Here is a 17,763-nt window from a genome sequence, read left to right on the forward strand (position 1 = left end):
AGAAGCATACTTCTCAAAAAGTTCTTTGTGTGCCTCCGTGTCGCAAAACACGTCCCCAAGATGATGACGGTCGAATTTACGCAATTCATACAACCAAAGATGATGACGCGCGTAGGGGAAAACACGTTGTATGACCCACATAAATGCTTTCTCCTTATCCGTAATCAACACATGTGGAGTAACTTCACCTTTTGCAATGCCCACATATAACTTTCCTTCGTCTCGTCTTTCAAGAAACAAAACGCAATGGTAAATGTCGACTTGGTAGATGTTTTCCCAACAAAGTTTAATATCGGCATGTTGTACTTGTTAGTTTTATACGTGCAATCCATAAAGAGAATTTGATGAAAGCATCTTGCCAATTGTACACATTCTGGATTTGCGATGAAAAGATATTCCACTTCCTTTTCTTCATTCGTATCATAGGCGGTAGAGTACTTTTCCTCCTCAAACAAAAACAATAATTATTGCATAAGCACTCTCTCTTGCCATGTCTCTTTTCTAAATTTTTCTCTTTCGTTATAGATAGTTTCCAATGAGGATGAGTTTTAGGGGTTTAACACCTTCATGCCACTAAGAATATCAATAGGTCTTGTGCATCTTTTACTCAACACGTGTACTAACTCCTTTTCCACCTATAAGTCCTTTCTCCGAAAGTGAATAAGAATGGTTGATCAAACTCTCTGGAATAGGATGATTATGATAACCCGATGAAAAGACGAGGGTACCCAAATATACCTCAATCTAAAACTTTTCCACCTATAAGTTCTTTCTCCGAAAGTGATTGTCTATGGACTGAGTCGAGACAATACAACTAATCGGTTCACACTTCGTGTGATCGTCTATGGACACGAGACCGAGACAATACGACAACAAGATAACTTGTGTGATTGACTATGGATACAAGATCGAGAAAATACAACAACGAAGTATGTTTACTTGATAAAAGGTTCGGACTTAGCCAAACACAATAGGATTGCTATCAAGTAAATATGAATTAACGTTTGTGTATTTTACTTCTAATTATAATAAAACAATTATAATTGCGGAAATAGAAAAGTAAAAGACACAACAAGATTTTGTTAACGAGGAAACCGCAAATGCAGAAAAAACCCCGGGACCTTGTCCAAAATTGAATACTCTCAGGATTAAGCCATTATACAAAATCTAAACCAACTTCGTACAGTTGAGACCAAGAATTGTATTGATGCTGATCTACTCAACTAATCAATATAATTTATCACAAAGATAAACCGATTATAGTTGGATCCTTTTCCCGCCGAAACAAGTATTGTGCACACCAAAGATTATGAACCCAAATCAGAAATCTTCTTCGTCTTCAAATCTTCTTAGATCTTCAATAAACACCTGCACACAATTAACTTGAATCTCTTGTGATCAATCGCACACATAACGGAGTCTGTTAACAATGGATTATCACAAGACGTCTTTAGATCTACAAACAGTCTGAAGATCCCCGTCGAAACTTTGATCTAGTTTGAGTGAATCTTATATCAGAAGAAAAGATTCTCAAGCATAAACAAACTAGGTGCAATCAAAGTTCAACAACCGTTAGTCAATCAAATCAATCGAAAACTAATAATAAACTACAATTATCTAGTTTCCCACCAACTACTCGTAGAGCTTCCCAATCACAAAGAAGTCTTTAAAACGAGCGGTCATAAGAGATTTCGCCTAATTAGGTTACTTTCCTCTCTGAATAGACGGCTCCACCAGTAACAACACAACTAGGTAGTTTTGCTAGCTCTGAGGATTAGTTTGCTTGAAATGCAAACTTCAATATTTATAGACCAAGGAAGTTTGGACACCAAGGAATTTCCAAAACCGAAAATATTCTCAAGATATGCAATATATTTCCAAATTCGTCTCCATAATTCTTGGAAATGCTTTTTCCAAATATTGACCGAAATCTCATTAGAAAATCTCCAACTAGTAAATGCACATTACTAATTTTTATCTTCTAAAGATATGCAAAACTAAAAACCTTAATTAAAAGATTCTCAATTTATTTCGATCCGGGATTTTCCTTTAGCTATTAAGGAATATCATTGAACAATAAAAGATAAGAGTTACTTCCCATGTTCAAAGTATGTCGACATCTTTACTTGGTAAATCCTTTTTCATATTTACCATCTTGGAACCGATTTACCACACTTGCAAACGAGTTTAGAATTGGTTCATCTGACTTCTAAGAACTATGTGATTGATTATCCTATCAAATCACTAATCATGGGTTTCACGGTTCTACCAAAACAAGTTTCGGTTCTACCTCCATGTGGGTACTAGAATTAGTCACGCTAGTTACCAAAACTTAGTTGACTAGGTACTAGGATCGGTTCCCACATATATATGGTGTCTAACTTGTATTTGTTGCACATGTTCATAGGATCGGTTCCCAATTACTAAAAACTTGTTTCACCTCTTACAAGGATCGATTACCCTTTTGTGATCGGTTGCACCTCTTACTAGGATCAGTTGCCCAATGTCTAGAGTTAGTCATACCAATTACAACAAATCGATCATACCATCTCAGGTGATTACTTAAGATCAGTTTCACTAATAAAAGTCATACCAATACAAAAGTCAGGCCTTGTGAATAGTTTCACCAAGATACATAAACAAGTTATGAGCGGTTATAATAAACACACATATTGGTAATTCAAAATATTTGTAATGAATAACAATACCAATAAGCCTAGCGATTTCCCTTTCGATTCATAAAACAAGTTTATGAATTGTACTTCCTTTAAACGAATGTAAAACATTGTTTCCTAGGACGAAAACTTCACCCATACCCATACATAATCACAATAGCACTCATACGATTATGTCGATGTCTTATATACGAAGTTCAAAAGATAAGCGTTATATTTTGTATTGTATTCCTTAATACTATGTCTAACTAGAGTATAATCATTCACAGCTTCGCAGTTAGGTTTTCAATATGCACGACTTGAAAGATACGTTAGGGAATTAAACAGTTCAAGTCAAATATTACTAACCTCAAGTGGAAGGATGATGTCGTCGTTCTAGCTCCTTACTTCTTCACATTCTTCAAGTCTTCACGTAATACTTGTAATGTCTCATATCCTAATACTTTCAAGATAACCTATACGAAGTTGACTCTAGTAAATAATCAAGCAACTCTTTAGATGAGTTTTGGTTCACTAAAATATGACAACCAAACTTGACATACCAACGCTTGGTGGGTTCAACCGAGCTATGCTCTAATAATCTTCCCCTTTGTCAATTTTAGTGACAAAACTCTTACATCATATGGATAAACAAATTACAAGAATTCATTACACATACGCTTGATTCCCGAATTCAACAGCACAATAAACTATATACATTCAATTCATAAATGACGCTGTTGATGTTATAATAACAAAGCTAATACTCCCCATAAAGGTAAGATAGGTAGATTTTCAATCCACACGTCTTTGTTATTTCCATCATCATATGATATGTTACTCCCCCTTAGTCTATGCTTTACTCTTTCGTTAGATATAACGTTTAAGCACCATTGTCCTTTCCTTAGTGATACCAAATCAATATAAATCAATATAAGTATCACTTGTTTACTCCATATATTTCTCCCCCTTTTTGTCACAAAATGACAAAGGTACGAGCAAATAAAGGACAAAACGAAAGGATCTTACAGATCTTAAAAGACTTGCAACCTATAAGAGTTAAGCACGAGGGTTCCACACACCATTTTAGATAACCAATATCAAAACCGAAACTGCAAAGTAATTTTGTTTTGATATGTCACCAAGGAAACAATTGCCCAAAGCAATTTTCCCTAATAGTTTAGCAAACAAAAAAAAATCGACTAAGCACCTTAGTTTCTTTGCTAAACCGATTGCACAAATACAATCGCTTGTTCGATAAGACCAAAATAAATATCAAAATTAACTTTATTTTTCTCATCAGGCTCTAGTTATTCTCATCAATAACTTAGACCTTTCACTTTTAAACAAGACAAGTACTAGGTTAGTTAACTAGCATTTCTTGTTAAGGCATTCGATTAGACTTGAATAACCGAAACCTCCACTTTGGTAAGTCTAACTAAGATCAGAATTAACTTAGTTTCTCTTATCCAGAATCGAATTGGAATAAACAATTCATCCCGAAAACCTTTTCTTTTGTTAAGCCATAAACAATTCATACAAATCAAATAAATCAACTTGCATAATTATTTAGCTCAACCGGAAGCAATTGAAACAACATAGACATTATAGTACCGCAATTGCGTCGAAATTTTGTAAGCCTAAACAATTGATACCAAACAATAAAGCAAGATAACAATAGTTTTTCTTAACCGGAAACAATTGAATCACACACACATCCATACATAAACAATGGAATAAACATCAACTGTACCGAAATTTTGTAAAGCAAAAGCAATAAATATATGCAATAAAATCAGGCTTTTCTTAAACAGGAAAATGATTAACTAACAAATTCGTTACTTCAAGTTCCGCATCCTCTTCTCCTTTTCTTCATATCTTTCCGGGGAGAAAATCATCATGTTGTCATCCTCTCTGAAAAAGCGTGGGTCTAACAACACCACCCAATATTTCGCTTAGCAATCTGTATGGACTAACTCCGAAATAAAATCTACAGAATCAACTAGACATTCAGACTCAATCTAGGTAAAAGTATCTCAAGGAGTTAATATCTCTCTCTTGTTTTGATTTACTCAAGCTAATAGAAATCAGCAAGTCTTAATCAAATACAAAGAATAACTCGGATGGTACCAAAGACCAATATCCGAGGATCAATCAATGACAATCAACAACCAAAGGTTGGATTACTCTAATTGATGATCTAACGCACAACGTGTATTATTTCAATTATAAAGATAAAACAATATAATGTGGAAACTGAAATAACACAGACACCAGAAATTTTGTTAACGAGGAAACCGCAAATGCAGAAAAACCTCGGGACCTAGTCCAGATTGAGCACACACACTGTATTAAGCCGCTACAGACACTAGTCTACTCCAAGCTAACTTCAGACTGGATTGTAGTTGAACCCCAATCATTCTCCCACTGATCCAAGGTACAGTTGTACTCCCTACGCCTCTGATCCCAACAGGATACTGCACACTTGATTCCCTTAGTTGATCTCACCCACAACTAAGAGTTGCTACGACCCAAAGTCGAAGACTTGATGACAAACAAATTTGTCTCACACAGGCAAGTCTATCGAAGGAATAATCTGTCTCCCACAGATAAACCCTAAAAGGTTTTGTTCCGTCTTTTAATAGTAATCAAGGTGAACATGAATCAATTGATAATCCGATATTATATTCCTGAAGAACATCCTAGAGTTATCAATCACCCCACAACAATCTTAATCGTATGGTAGTGAAACAAGATGTTGCGGAATCACAAACGATGAGACGAATATGTTTGTGATTACTTTTTATATCTTGCCTATCGGAGATATCAATCTCAAGCCAATCAATATGATTGTACTCGTACGATAGAAGATGCAAGATCAGATCACACAACTACGATAAAGTAGTATCGGTCTGGCTTCACAATCCCAATGAAGTCTTTAAGTCGTTAACCTGGTTTTAGAAGAATAAAACCAAAGGTTAAAGGAGAAATGACTCTAGTACGCAAACTAGTATCACACGTAAGGTGTGGGGATTAGTTTTGCATTGATGCTAGATGTCCCCTTATATAGTCTTTCAAATCAGGGTTTGTCATTAAGTTACCTTGGTAACAAAGCAATCAATATACACCGTTAGATGAAAAACTGATTTAAATTCAAGCTAATATTTCTCAATCGTTAGATCGAAAACTTAGCTTGTTACACACAATTGAAATGCATGCTTCTAGGTTTGTTAACCGTACCCAAACGTATGCACTTGTTGGTTCAATAATAGTTAACCAAAAGGTTATCCATATGAGGATTTCATATCAACCATGTTCTTCTTCACCATAACTAGTTCACATGACTCAAATGAACTAGTTAGAGAGTTGTTCAATTGCAAAGAATTCTTATGTAACTACACAAGACACAATTGAAGCAAAGATGATTTGATTCACGCAAATCGGTTCATGAACTTTTATAGCCACGGTTTGCAAACTGCATTCCTTAGTCTTTTTAAGTTTAAGTTCAGAAATAATCTTCAGATATATAACCTTCTTAAGTTCGCAGACTTGGTTCACGGACTTAAGTTACCAGGCAGAGTTTACAAACTCCAGCAGAAATTCTCGGGACGAGAACTTCGCCGGTTCGCGGACTGGGTTCACGGACTTAGCTTCACGCACTAGTTTGTCAACTCCAGGAGAAATTCTCGGGTTTGAGAACTTCGGCAGTTCGCGGACTTGGCTCACGTCATTCTTCCGGTTTTCTTGATCAACAAAGTTCGCAAACTTTGGTTCAAGGAATAAGACTTATACATAAATGTGTTTTCACAATAATGCTTATGTCCACCATTGGTTATGTAATCTAAATTATCATTCCAATCATTGAAACATTCTTTGTCAAAGCAATTTTCAAAGTGATTGAAACATATCATGACTTTCGTCACTAGGTAAAGATAAACTTGGTCGAAGCGAAAAGCTTAACAACACATATTTCGAGATATAGATAGGCGAGGTATACTCGGCTCAAAATACCAACCGTGTATAATCAAAGTCTATATATAGCATACGACTTTTTGTCTCAAGAAGTAGGAGATAGAATAGATAGAATTTTGAGTGATAGATAAGTTCACGTCTTCACATACCTTTATGTCGAGAAGTTCCACCGGTTCCTTGAGTAGTTCTTCTTCTTGTATGATGAATCTCCATGAAGTCCTTGAGCTCAACTACACTTTTTATCCTAGTCCGAGACTTAGATATAGTAGACTAGAAATCAAGACTTATAGTTTTGATCACTAACATTGATAAACATGCTTGAGATAGAAACGCATGCGAGTTCGACCGCGCAATGCTCTAACAATCTCCCCCTTTGTCAATTTTAGTGACAAAACTATCAATACATATGTAATACAAAAAAGATAATGAAACTTTAGTAGCTCCTATTCCACATGTCTAATCTTCAACGTTCCTCGAAATCTTCGTCATTTCCAAGTACTCCAATGATCCCAAAGGTTTTAAGTTTAGCATCACCGTTGTTGAAGATCCGTAGCTATAAAAATGAGAAAACATAATTCTCGATCATTGTTATACAGTGTCATAGTATTATTACACAGTGTCAAAGTTCAATTATATCACAACTTCAACAATAACACTATGGTGATATGTATTACTCCCCCTTAGTCAATACTCCATCTCACATGGAAACCACTCCCCCTTACATCCGAAAACCATATGTATTTGTAGTGTGAACTACATATTAATTCTCCCCCTTTTTGTCAATAAAATTGGCAAAGGTACAAGAACGGGATCATAATGAAATTTCCGTAAGAGACATTCATGACTAAGAGAAAAAATATATACCAACTAATTTAGATGCAATCATAAATCCGAAGCTAAATGCATTCATGAAGGAGTTTAAAGATACAAAATAACCCCTCTAAAATTCCACAGCCGCACACCCCTCAAGATATGACCATTAGCACAAGTTCAAAAGAACTCTCCCCCATTTGATGTCATTCCCGAGAGAACAACAACGAGCGACCTTAATTTCAAAAGAAAGGAAGGATTTGAAACAAAAATGATACTAACAAGACAAAAACAACTCTACAGAAACTGACCTGGAGTAAACCTACTGGAGTTTCAAACTCAATTGCCTAAAAGATAGAAATAAGCATAGGGGCAAGAGTTATAAAAACGTTTTAATGAAACAGAACAATACCAATAGACTGCCGCAAGTTTTGAAACGTAGCAGTGTCTAATGGTTTGGTAAGAATATCAGCCAGTTGTTGTTCGGAAGGCACAAATTCCATACTTATGATACCATTTTCATAGAGATCACGAATAAAATGGTACCTTATGTCAATGTGCTTTGTTCTTGAGTGCTCAACAGGATTCTCAGTGATTCAAATCGGACTAGAGTTATCACAAAAGATCTTCATTATTCCAGTATCAACTCCATAATCAGCTAGCATTTGTTTCATACATAAGAGTTGAATACAACATGATCTAGCAGCAATATATTCTGCCTCACATGTAGACATGGATTGAGAATTTTGTTTCTTGTTATGCCAAGCAACAAGATTTAGTCCTACATAGTAGAAACCCCCTGATGTACTTTTTTTGTCTTCTACACATCTTGCCCAATCAGCATCAGAATAAGCCGAAAGATCAGTGTTAGTATCAAAAGTATAAGATAAACCATACCCGGCAGTGTGATTTATATATCGAATGATCCTTTTTGAAGCTGCAAGATGAGATTCCTTTGGATTCGCCTGAAACCTGGCAGAACAACCAACACTGAAAGAAATATCAGGTCTAGTAGCTGTAAGATACAAGAGGCTACCAATAATAGATCGATACAACTTTTGATCCACTTTTGCTCCTTTCTCGTCTCTATGTAATTTACCAGTAGTGGGCATAGGTGTTAATTTTGGAGAAGACTTATTCAGGCCGAACCTTGTCACAAGGTCACGAGCATACTTCTCTTGGGATAAGTAAATTCCATCTTTATGTTGTTGAATTTGTAATCCTAAGAAGAATTTTAATTCACCAACATTGCTCATTTCAAATTCTTTAGCAAGAGAGACTTGGAAGTCCTTTGCAAATTTTTCAGAAGTTGATCCATAGATGATATCATATACATATATTTGAGCAATAACCACATCTTTCCCACTCCATTTGGTAAATAAGGTTTTATCAGCTCCGCCTCTTGAAAAACCTTTTCTAATGAGAGAAGTGGTAAGTTTTTCAAACCAGGCTCTAGGTGCTTGTTCAACCCATACAACGCCTTTTTGAGTTTTAGCACATGATCTGAGAAATCAGTATTTTCAAACCCCTTAGGTTGAGCGACATAGACTTCCTCCTTAAAAATTCCGTTCAGGAATGCGGATTTTATATCATCTGAAACAGCTTAACCTTAAGAAAACAAGCATGAGCTAACAAAAGATGAATGGACTCAAGGCGTGCCACAAGAGCGAAGGTTTCATCAAAGTCAATTCCTTCAATCTGTGAATATCCTTGAGCGACAAGTCTAGCTTTGTTTCTGACAATCGTGCCAAATTCATCAGACTTATTCTTGAATATCCATTTGGTACCCACAATATTGATATTGGGGGGACAAAGTACAAGTTCCCGCCCTTCTTGTCTTTGAAAATGATTTAGCTCTTCATGCATTGCATGCACCCAAAAGGGATCGTTCAGAGCTTCATCAATATTCATTGGTTCTACTTGCGAAAGATAACAACCAAAACTGTACATATTTTGAAGTTATCCTCTAGTTTTGGCTGTAGAATCTCTTCCTCCAATAATACTGTTGGGATCATGATTCCTTTGAACCCAGAGATGTCGTGGAGGGACACATTCTTGTTCGTCAGAATTGCCTTGATCAGTGTTCTTCTCCTCGTCACTAGAAATGTCAGGATCAGTAACAGTTGGGATGACTTCAACTGATTCTGGAATTTCTTTGACTTTCTCAATTGTCTTAGTTGGAGGAAATTCAGCAGGAGGATTATCACGACGAAAGTTACTAATGTCTTCGATGATAACATTAGCAGATTCCATCATGACTTGTGTTCTGAGATTAAACACTCGAAAACCACGACTATCAGAAGCATAGCCAAGAAAGATACCTTCATCACTTTTGGTGTCGAATTTCCCTCTCTGTTCTCGATATTTTAGAATATAGCACTTACTCCTGAACACCCTGAGATAGTGTAGGTTGGGTTTCCTTCCGTACCACAACTCATAAGGAGTGTTAAGGGTTTTAGATCGTAAATACACACGGTTGATCAAATAGCATGCTGTAAAAACAGCTTCTCCCCAAAATCTCAATGGTAAGTTTTTGTTATGGAGCATTACCCTGGCCATTTCCTGAATATTCCTATTCTTTCTTTCAGCAACTCCGTTAGCTTGAGGAGTAATAGGTGGAGAGTATTGTTGAATGATTCCCAGTTCGTCACAGAATTCAAATACCTTGGTGTCTTTGAATTCAGTTCCACGATCGCTTCTAATTTTCTTTAGTTTGCGACCTTGTTATTTCTAAATCCTTTTAACAATAACCTTGAATTCACCAAGAGTTTCATTCTTATGAGATAGAAATGCAACCCAGGTGAATCTCATGTAATCATCTACCATAACTAAAGCATACTTCTTTCCAACAACAGTGGGTTGTTGAATTGGTCCGAAGAGGTCCATATGAATTAAATCAAGTGGAGCTTTAGTGAGAATATCTCGAGATGATTTGTGGTGAACTTTCGTTTGCTTACCCTTCTGACAGGCACCACATACACCTTCAATCTTTGCATTGATTTTGGGAATGCCTCTAACAAGTTCTTTGTTAATGATCTTAGTTAGAAGACGATAATTGATGTGACCAAAACGTTCATGCCAAAGATGTGTACATTCCATCTTAGTCAAATTGCAACGATTGCTAAACTGAGTATCTAGTAGATAACAGTTGTTTTTGCCACGAGTCCCTTGAAAAATTACTTTCCCAGTTTTGTCTACAATGTCACATCCATTTGCATTGAAGACAACTCGATGGCCTTTGTCACAAATCTGACTAATAGAAAGAATATTAGCAGTCATACCTTTTACGTATACCACATCATGGATTTCTGGAACACCTGGAAGTTTGATCGTTCCCTTCTTACTGATGTAGCAACAACTCCCATCTCCAAATGTTACAGGTCCTCCTTCATAGTCAATATATGAAACAAACTATGTGAGATCGCCTGTAATATGTCTACTACATCCACTATCAAGAAACCATTGAAAAGGAGACGTAGATCTTAAATCAAAGGCACCCATACTATTAGTGCTTCTCTGTTTAGAGTTTCCTGATGATTTTGTATGTCCTTTCAGAGTAAAAAAACGTCGTTTAGTTTTCTTACAAAGATTACTTGCAACATTCAGACTCTTTTGAAATGACATACAAACTTGTTGAAGATGATTGGAAGAATCACAACAACAATATGAGCCAAAGCTTTGAAGTTTGTCTGAGTGGTTCCTAGTCATATCAGTTTTCACAACAACCGGTCGTTGAGTACTATCTAATTTACGACTATTCTTTAAAAAGGAACAACTGGAGTTTCTCAGACTCATCAAGGGACTATTACTCGATATCAAATTCTTAAGAATTAGAATTTCGGTAACAAGATCAGATTTGATCCGGATTTGTTCATCCAACCCCTTTTGAAGAGTAACCAGTTTATCAGACTTTTTTCTACGATTGGTTTTTAAACCTGGTGAAGCGTCAATTGAGACTTTATGGTCCATATAGTCAGATCGCTACAAACACATACTTTTGAGGTCTTTAACGTGTTTGCCTACTCTGATACCAGAAAAAGCGGGGATCTAACTACACCACCCAATATTTCGCTTAGCAATCTGTATGGATTAACTCCGAAATACTTTCTAGAGAATCAACTAGACAGTCAGACTCAATATAGGTAAAATTATCTCAAGGAGTTAATATCTCTCTCTTGTTTTGATTTACTCAAGCTAATAGAAATCAGCGAGTCCTAATCAAATACAAGGAATAACTCGGATGGTACCAAAGACCAATATCCGAGGATCAATCAATGACAATCAACAACCAAAGGTTGGATTACTCTAATTGATGATCTAATACACAACATGTATTATTTAAATTATAAAGATAAAACAATATAATGCGGAAACTGAAAATAACACAGACACCAGAAATTTTGTTAACGAGGAAACCGCAAATGCAGAAAAACCCCGGGACCTAGTCCAGATTGAACACACATTATATTAAGCCGCTGTAGAAACTAGCCTACTCCAAGCTAACTTCAGACTGGACTATAGTTGAACCCCAATCAGTCTCCCACTTATCCAAGGTACAGTTGTACTCCCTACGCCTCTGATCCCAACAGGATACTGAGCACTTGATTCCCTTAGTTGATCTCACCCACAACTAAGAATTGCTACGACCCAAAGTCAAAGACTTCATGACAAACAAATATGTCTCACACAGACAAGTCTATCGAAGGATTAATCTGTCTCCCACAGATAAACCCTAAAAGTTTTTGTTCCATCTTTTGATATTAATCAAGGTGAACAGGAACCAATTGATAATCCGGTCTTATATTCCCGAAGAACAGCCTAAAGTTATCAATCACCTCAGAACAATCTTAATCGTATGGTAGCGAAGCAAGATGTTGTGGAATCACAAACGATGAGACGAAGATGTTTGTGATTACTTTTTATATCTTGCATATAGGAGATATCAATCTCAAGCCAATCAATATGATTGTACTCGTACGATAGAAGATGCAAGATCATATCACACAACTACGATAAAATAGTACCGGTCTGGCTTCACAATCCCAATGAAGTCTTTAAGTCGTTAACCTGGTTTTAGAAGAAGAAAACCAAAGGTTTAAGAAAAAATGACTCTAGCACGCAAACTAGTATCACAGGTAAGGTGTGGGGATTAGTTTTGCATTGATGCTAGATGTCCCCTTATATAGTCTTTAAAATCAGGGTTTGCCATTAAGTTACCTTGGTAACAAAGCAATCAATATCCACCGTTAGATGAAAACCTGATTTAGATTCAAGATAATATTTCTCAACCGTTAGATCGAAAACTTAGCTTGTTGCACACAATTGAAATGCACGCTTCTAGGTTTGTTAACCGTACCCAAACGTATGCACTTGTTGGTTCAATAATAGTTAACCAAAAGGTTATCCATATGAGCATTTCATATCAACCATGTTCTTCTTCCCCATAACTAGTTCACATGACTCAAATGAACTAGTTAGAGAGTTGTTCAATTGAAAAGAATTCTTATGTAACTACACAAGACACAATTGAAGCAAAGATTATTTGATTCACTCGAATCGGTTCATGAACTTTTATAGCCACGGTCTGGAAACTGCATTCCTTAGTCTTTTTAAGTTTAAGTTCAGAAATCACCTTCAGATATATAACCTTCTTAAGTTCACAGACTTGGTTCGCATACTTAAGTTACAGGGCAGAGTTTACAAACTCCAGCAGAAATTCTCGGGATGAGAACTTCGCCGGTTCGCGGACTGGGTTCGCGGACTTAGCTTCACGCACTAGTTTGTCAACTCCATCAGAAATTCTCGAGTTTGAGAACTTCGGCAGTTCGCGGACTGAGTTCGCGGACTTGGCTCACCCATTCTTCCGGTTCTCTTGATCAACAAAGTTCGCAAACTTTGGTTCAAGGAATAGGACTTATACATAAATGTGTTTCCACAACAATGCTTATGTCCACCATTGGTTATGTAGTCTAAACTCTCATTCCAATCATTAAAACATTCTTTGTCAAAGTAATTTTCAAAGTGATTGAAACATATCATGACTTTCATCACTAGGTAAAGATAAACTTGGTCGAAACGAAAAGCTTACCAACACATATTTCGTGATACAGATAGGCGAGGTATACTCTGCTCGAAATACCAACTGTGTATAACCAAAGTCTATATATAGCATACGAATTTTTGTTTCAAGAAGTAGGAGATAGAATAGATAGACTTTTGAGTGATAGATAAGTTCAAGTCTTCACATACATTTTTTTCGAGATGTTCCACCAGTTCCTTGAGTAGTTCTTCTTCTTGTATGATGAATCGCCATGAAATCCTTGATCTCAACTACACTTTCTATCCTATTCCGAGACTTATCTATAGTAGACTAGAAATCAAGACTTATAGTTTTGATCACTAACATTGACAAACATGCTTGAGATAGCAATGCATGGGAGTTCGACCGAGCAACGCTCTAACACTCTCGCAAGACAAAAGAACAACAACAACCAACCTTTACCAGAGAAAGGTTGAAAATCGGTTTTAACTAATGCATAGCAAAAGTTGAAAACCCCGAAATACATATGCTTTTATGCTAAACCAAAAACGATTCAACATATTGTGACTTTTTCACATATTGTTTCAATGAGAACCCTCATGATTCTTTGATAAAGCCTACCAACATGGGTTAGAACTCAATCCTTCTAAATCAAAAAGTCACCCAAACCATAAGGGTTCACACATATGAGATTGAATATCAAGGTTATGAAAACCGAAATCAAACATCCCATAAACATACATAACAATAAGATAAAGCATTCAAAAACATGCTATGTAAACGAAAACTATCACAAGAAAAATTATAAACTAATAATTTTATTCATAAATAAGATAATTTTATTCATAATAAACCTTATACAATTATTGAAAGAAATCAAAAACTGATGTTTATTCTCTGGATTAAGAATTACAACAAATAACTTAATCTCCAGTGGTGCTCTTGTTGTTCACTGAGGTTTCTTCAGTGTTCAAACTTTTGGAGCATGTCTCAAGAGACTTGTCTGCAACCACTTCTTGTTTTTCAAGTTTTTTAACTTGAACCTTCATATCAGCAAGATTAACTTTTGTTTCCTCAATCTTATTTTTGAGCCAATCTTGATTTCGAACCGTCATTATAAGGTTGGTTCTTAGTTCTTCAAAACCATGGATATAGTCAATCATACTATCAGAACGAATCCACTTGGTTTCAGTTGGATCTTGTAAATTGTAAGCCAACATACATGACTCATTTTGTGAACTAACAAAGATATCAGAATCATAATCAAACATGATTTTTGATATGTTTTTCTTCTTCCTTTCTGTATTGATTCCTTGACAATCCTTAACCTTTTGAGCTTCATCCTTATTAGCCTTTGATACACTGCGAGTTATTGGAGGCATGCTCGGTTATTTAAATAGGGATTAATCAGGGTTTCAGAATACAAGCAAGAGATAGTTTCTCTTTAAGAAGAGACAACTTTTGGACCGAAAAAATCAGGAAATTACGAAATATAAAAGAATATATTTTATTTCCTTTGTCCGAACTTCTCATGCTGGAAGGTTTATTAAAATTTGAAAATTTCTAAATAAAACCTATTTTTGGAAGATCATGTTAAACATGAACAATTTTTAGACATACATGGATTCACAGTCATCCATAAAATGTCACAGATTTTTCTGATAAACAAAGACAAAGAAAATTATGCTCTCGTTTTATTGTGCTTTTCTCATCCGTAATCAAGAGCACGGAGGAGGATGAGAGTGCACTATTTCAATACAACTAAGTTTTATCGGAGTAAGCTCTTTCTAGCTTACAGCGAGTATCAAAAACATAGTTCATGTTTCTCTTTGGGAATTTCTCCACTAAATATTTTCTCCCAGAATAATGATCTTTTTTAACTCTAGAGATATGATCATGTGGAGAAGATGTATTGATGTGAGAATTTTCAGAGGTAGATGACTCTCTCTTAATTCTGTCAATGAGATTTTCATAAGATTTCTCATTCTAAGGATTTCCTTATGATGCATATTAGCATGATTATCTGAAACAATTATGGGAAATTCCTGATTGTTTCCTTTGGCAGAGATTCTCTCTTTCCCTTTCTTCTGGAATCGTTCTTCATCAAAACAAGAATTGTTTCGATATGGGTGAGGAGAAACCTTTTTCCAAAAGTGATTATCAACTCTTTCCTCTGATTCTTTTGAGTTGACCTTATCGGGTAGTGGTATATTCTGTCTTTCTACTGAGGAATGGTCTTTCAGTTTTTTAAGACAAGAAACTTCTTTCAATATTTTTACCACCGTATTTTGAAGAAGTATAAGTTTCCTGTCAAGTGACTGAAAGTTGCATTCCTTAAGATCACGTTCACGGAATCGGTTCAAAGTTTCCTTTGGACAAGATTTCATCTGATCATCAGTAGATGTAGAAGATGGTTTCTCATCCTCTTCTGACTTAATGTAGTTAGGCAAACTACCATCATCGTGATCTGTTTCAAATGTGACTAAACCAGTTTTATCACAGTCTGTAAAATTCGAGCAAGGACTTTTAGTTTCCTCAAAATCATAAGAAATCACAACAACATCATTAGTCAGAGTCATAGGACATGTCTCTATATCTTGAGTAAGAGATTTACCAAGAGCTTCTAATTTGACAGTGAGATCCATATTATTTTTTGCTAGAATATTCAGTTGAATGTCTTTATCTCTGTTCTCATTCTTAAGAAGATTTGACTCTGTCTTTAATATTAGCACCTTTGAAGACAGCGATTTGATAGGCTTTAGGAATTTTACCAATTCTTTATCAGCATATATTCTTTTCCATCAGAGAACGACACAGATGTTTTCGCAACTCCTGGATCATGAGTTAACGAAGTGGTAACATCTTAAACTTTTGAGTATTCATACTCTTGCATAACGTTAACTGAATCAGACATAGATTCAATTTTTTATAGGTTGGATCGCACCAAACACAGATTGTTATATATTTTCGTGTTTGCCTGCTCTGATACCAATTGAAAAGACGAGGGTACCCAAATATACCTCAATCTAAAACTTTTCCACCTATAAGTCCTTTCTCCGAAAGTGATTGTCCATGGACTAAGTCGAAACAATACAACTAATCGGTTCACACTTCGTGTGATCGTCTATGGATACGAGATCGAGACAATACGACAACAAGATAACTTGTGTGATTGACTATGGATACAAGATCGAGACAATACAACAACGAAGTATGTTTAATTGATAAAAGGTTCGGACTAAACCAAACACAATAGGATTGATATCAAGTAAATATGAATTAACGTTTGTGTATTTTACTTCTAATTATAATAAAACAATTATAATTGCGGAAATAGAAAAGTAAAAGACACAGTAATATTTTTTTAACGAGGAAACCGCAAATGCAGAAAAAACTCCGGGACCTTGTCCAGAATTGAATTCTCTCAGGATTAAGCCGATATACAAAATCTAAACCAACTTCGTATAGTTGAGACCAAACAACTAAACCTATAGTTCACCTAGTTCCGTCTGTATCCCTGCGCCTCCAACTTGCAGTAAGTCACGCACTTGGAACAATTCCTTTGGTTCTTATTCCAAACAGTAAAGGAACAAAAAATATGTTCAGTAACAACTCTTTTCAATCAAGTGATATGAGTTTGACAAAAGGCTCTTCCATTTATCCCAATAAACTCCTGTTTTGGGGTAAAAACTGATTCTGCTGTTTTTGGTAATTTGGGGTGTGTTGATGAGAAACGAGTCCAACCCCTAAACAAATGCACTGCACGGGAATGTTTTTAGGTTCGAGAAATTAATTTTTAAGACTCTGTCCTAAACCAAGAAATGGTCGTTTCAGATTCAATTCGGCCACAAGGTGAAGGAGAAGGGTTGATCTTATGAGGGGAAGCGGAGAAGGTGTTTGAGATCAGAGTGTTGAATTACGAAGGTATGGTTGTTTATGACTTGTATATCAGAAAATGGTTTCTGGATACTTGTGTTGATAACACTTGTGTTTTGTCTTTGTCGAAAATAGGTTGAACCTATTTATACAAGTCATTTGAGCGCAACCCTGATCTCGTAGGAAGTGGAGGAGGTTAAGTAGTGGAGTAATGGAGTTGTGTAAGAGGTGGTAATTATTGCATGGTCACACCTTCACCCACTACTCCATCATTGCTAACCGTCCATCCCTTCCTGACACGTTCTCGTAATGGGCGTGTTGCACGCCGCACGCTGTAAACCGCCAGACCAATACCCCAATAAGTATCCCCCAGTTTGTGACATGTTTGATGTCTCGAGTAGGTGGGCCAAG

This window comes from Papaver somniferum, chromosome 9 (assembly GCF_003573695.1).
Source record: "Papaver somniferum cultivar HN1 chromosome 9, ASM357369v1, whole genome shotgun sequence".
Taxonomy (NCBI): domain Eukaryota; kingdom Viridiplantae; phylum Streptophyta; class Magnoliopsida; order Ranunculales; family Papaveraceae; genus Papaver; species Papaver somniferum.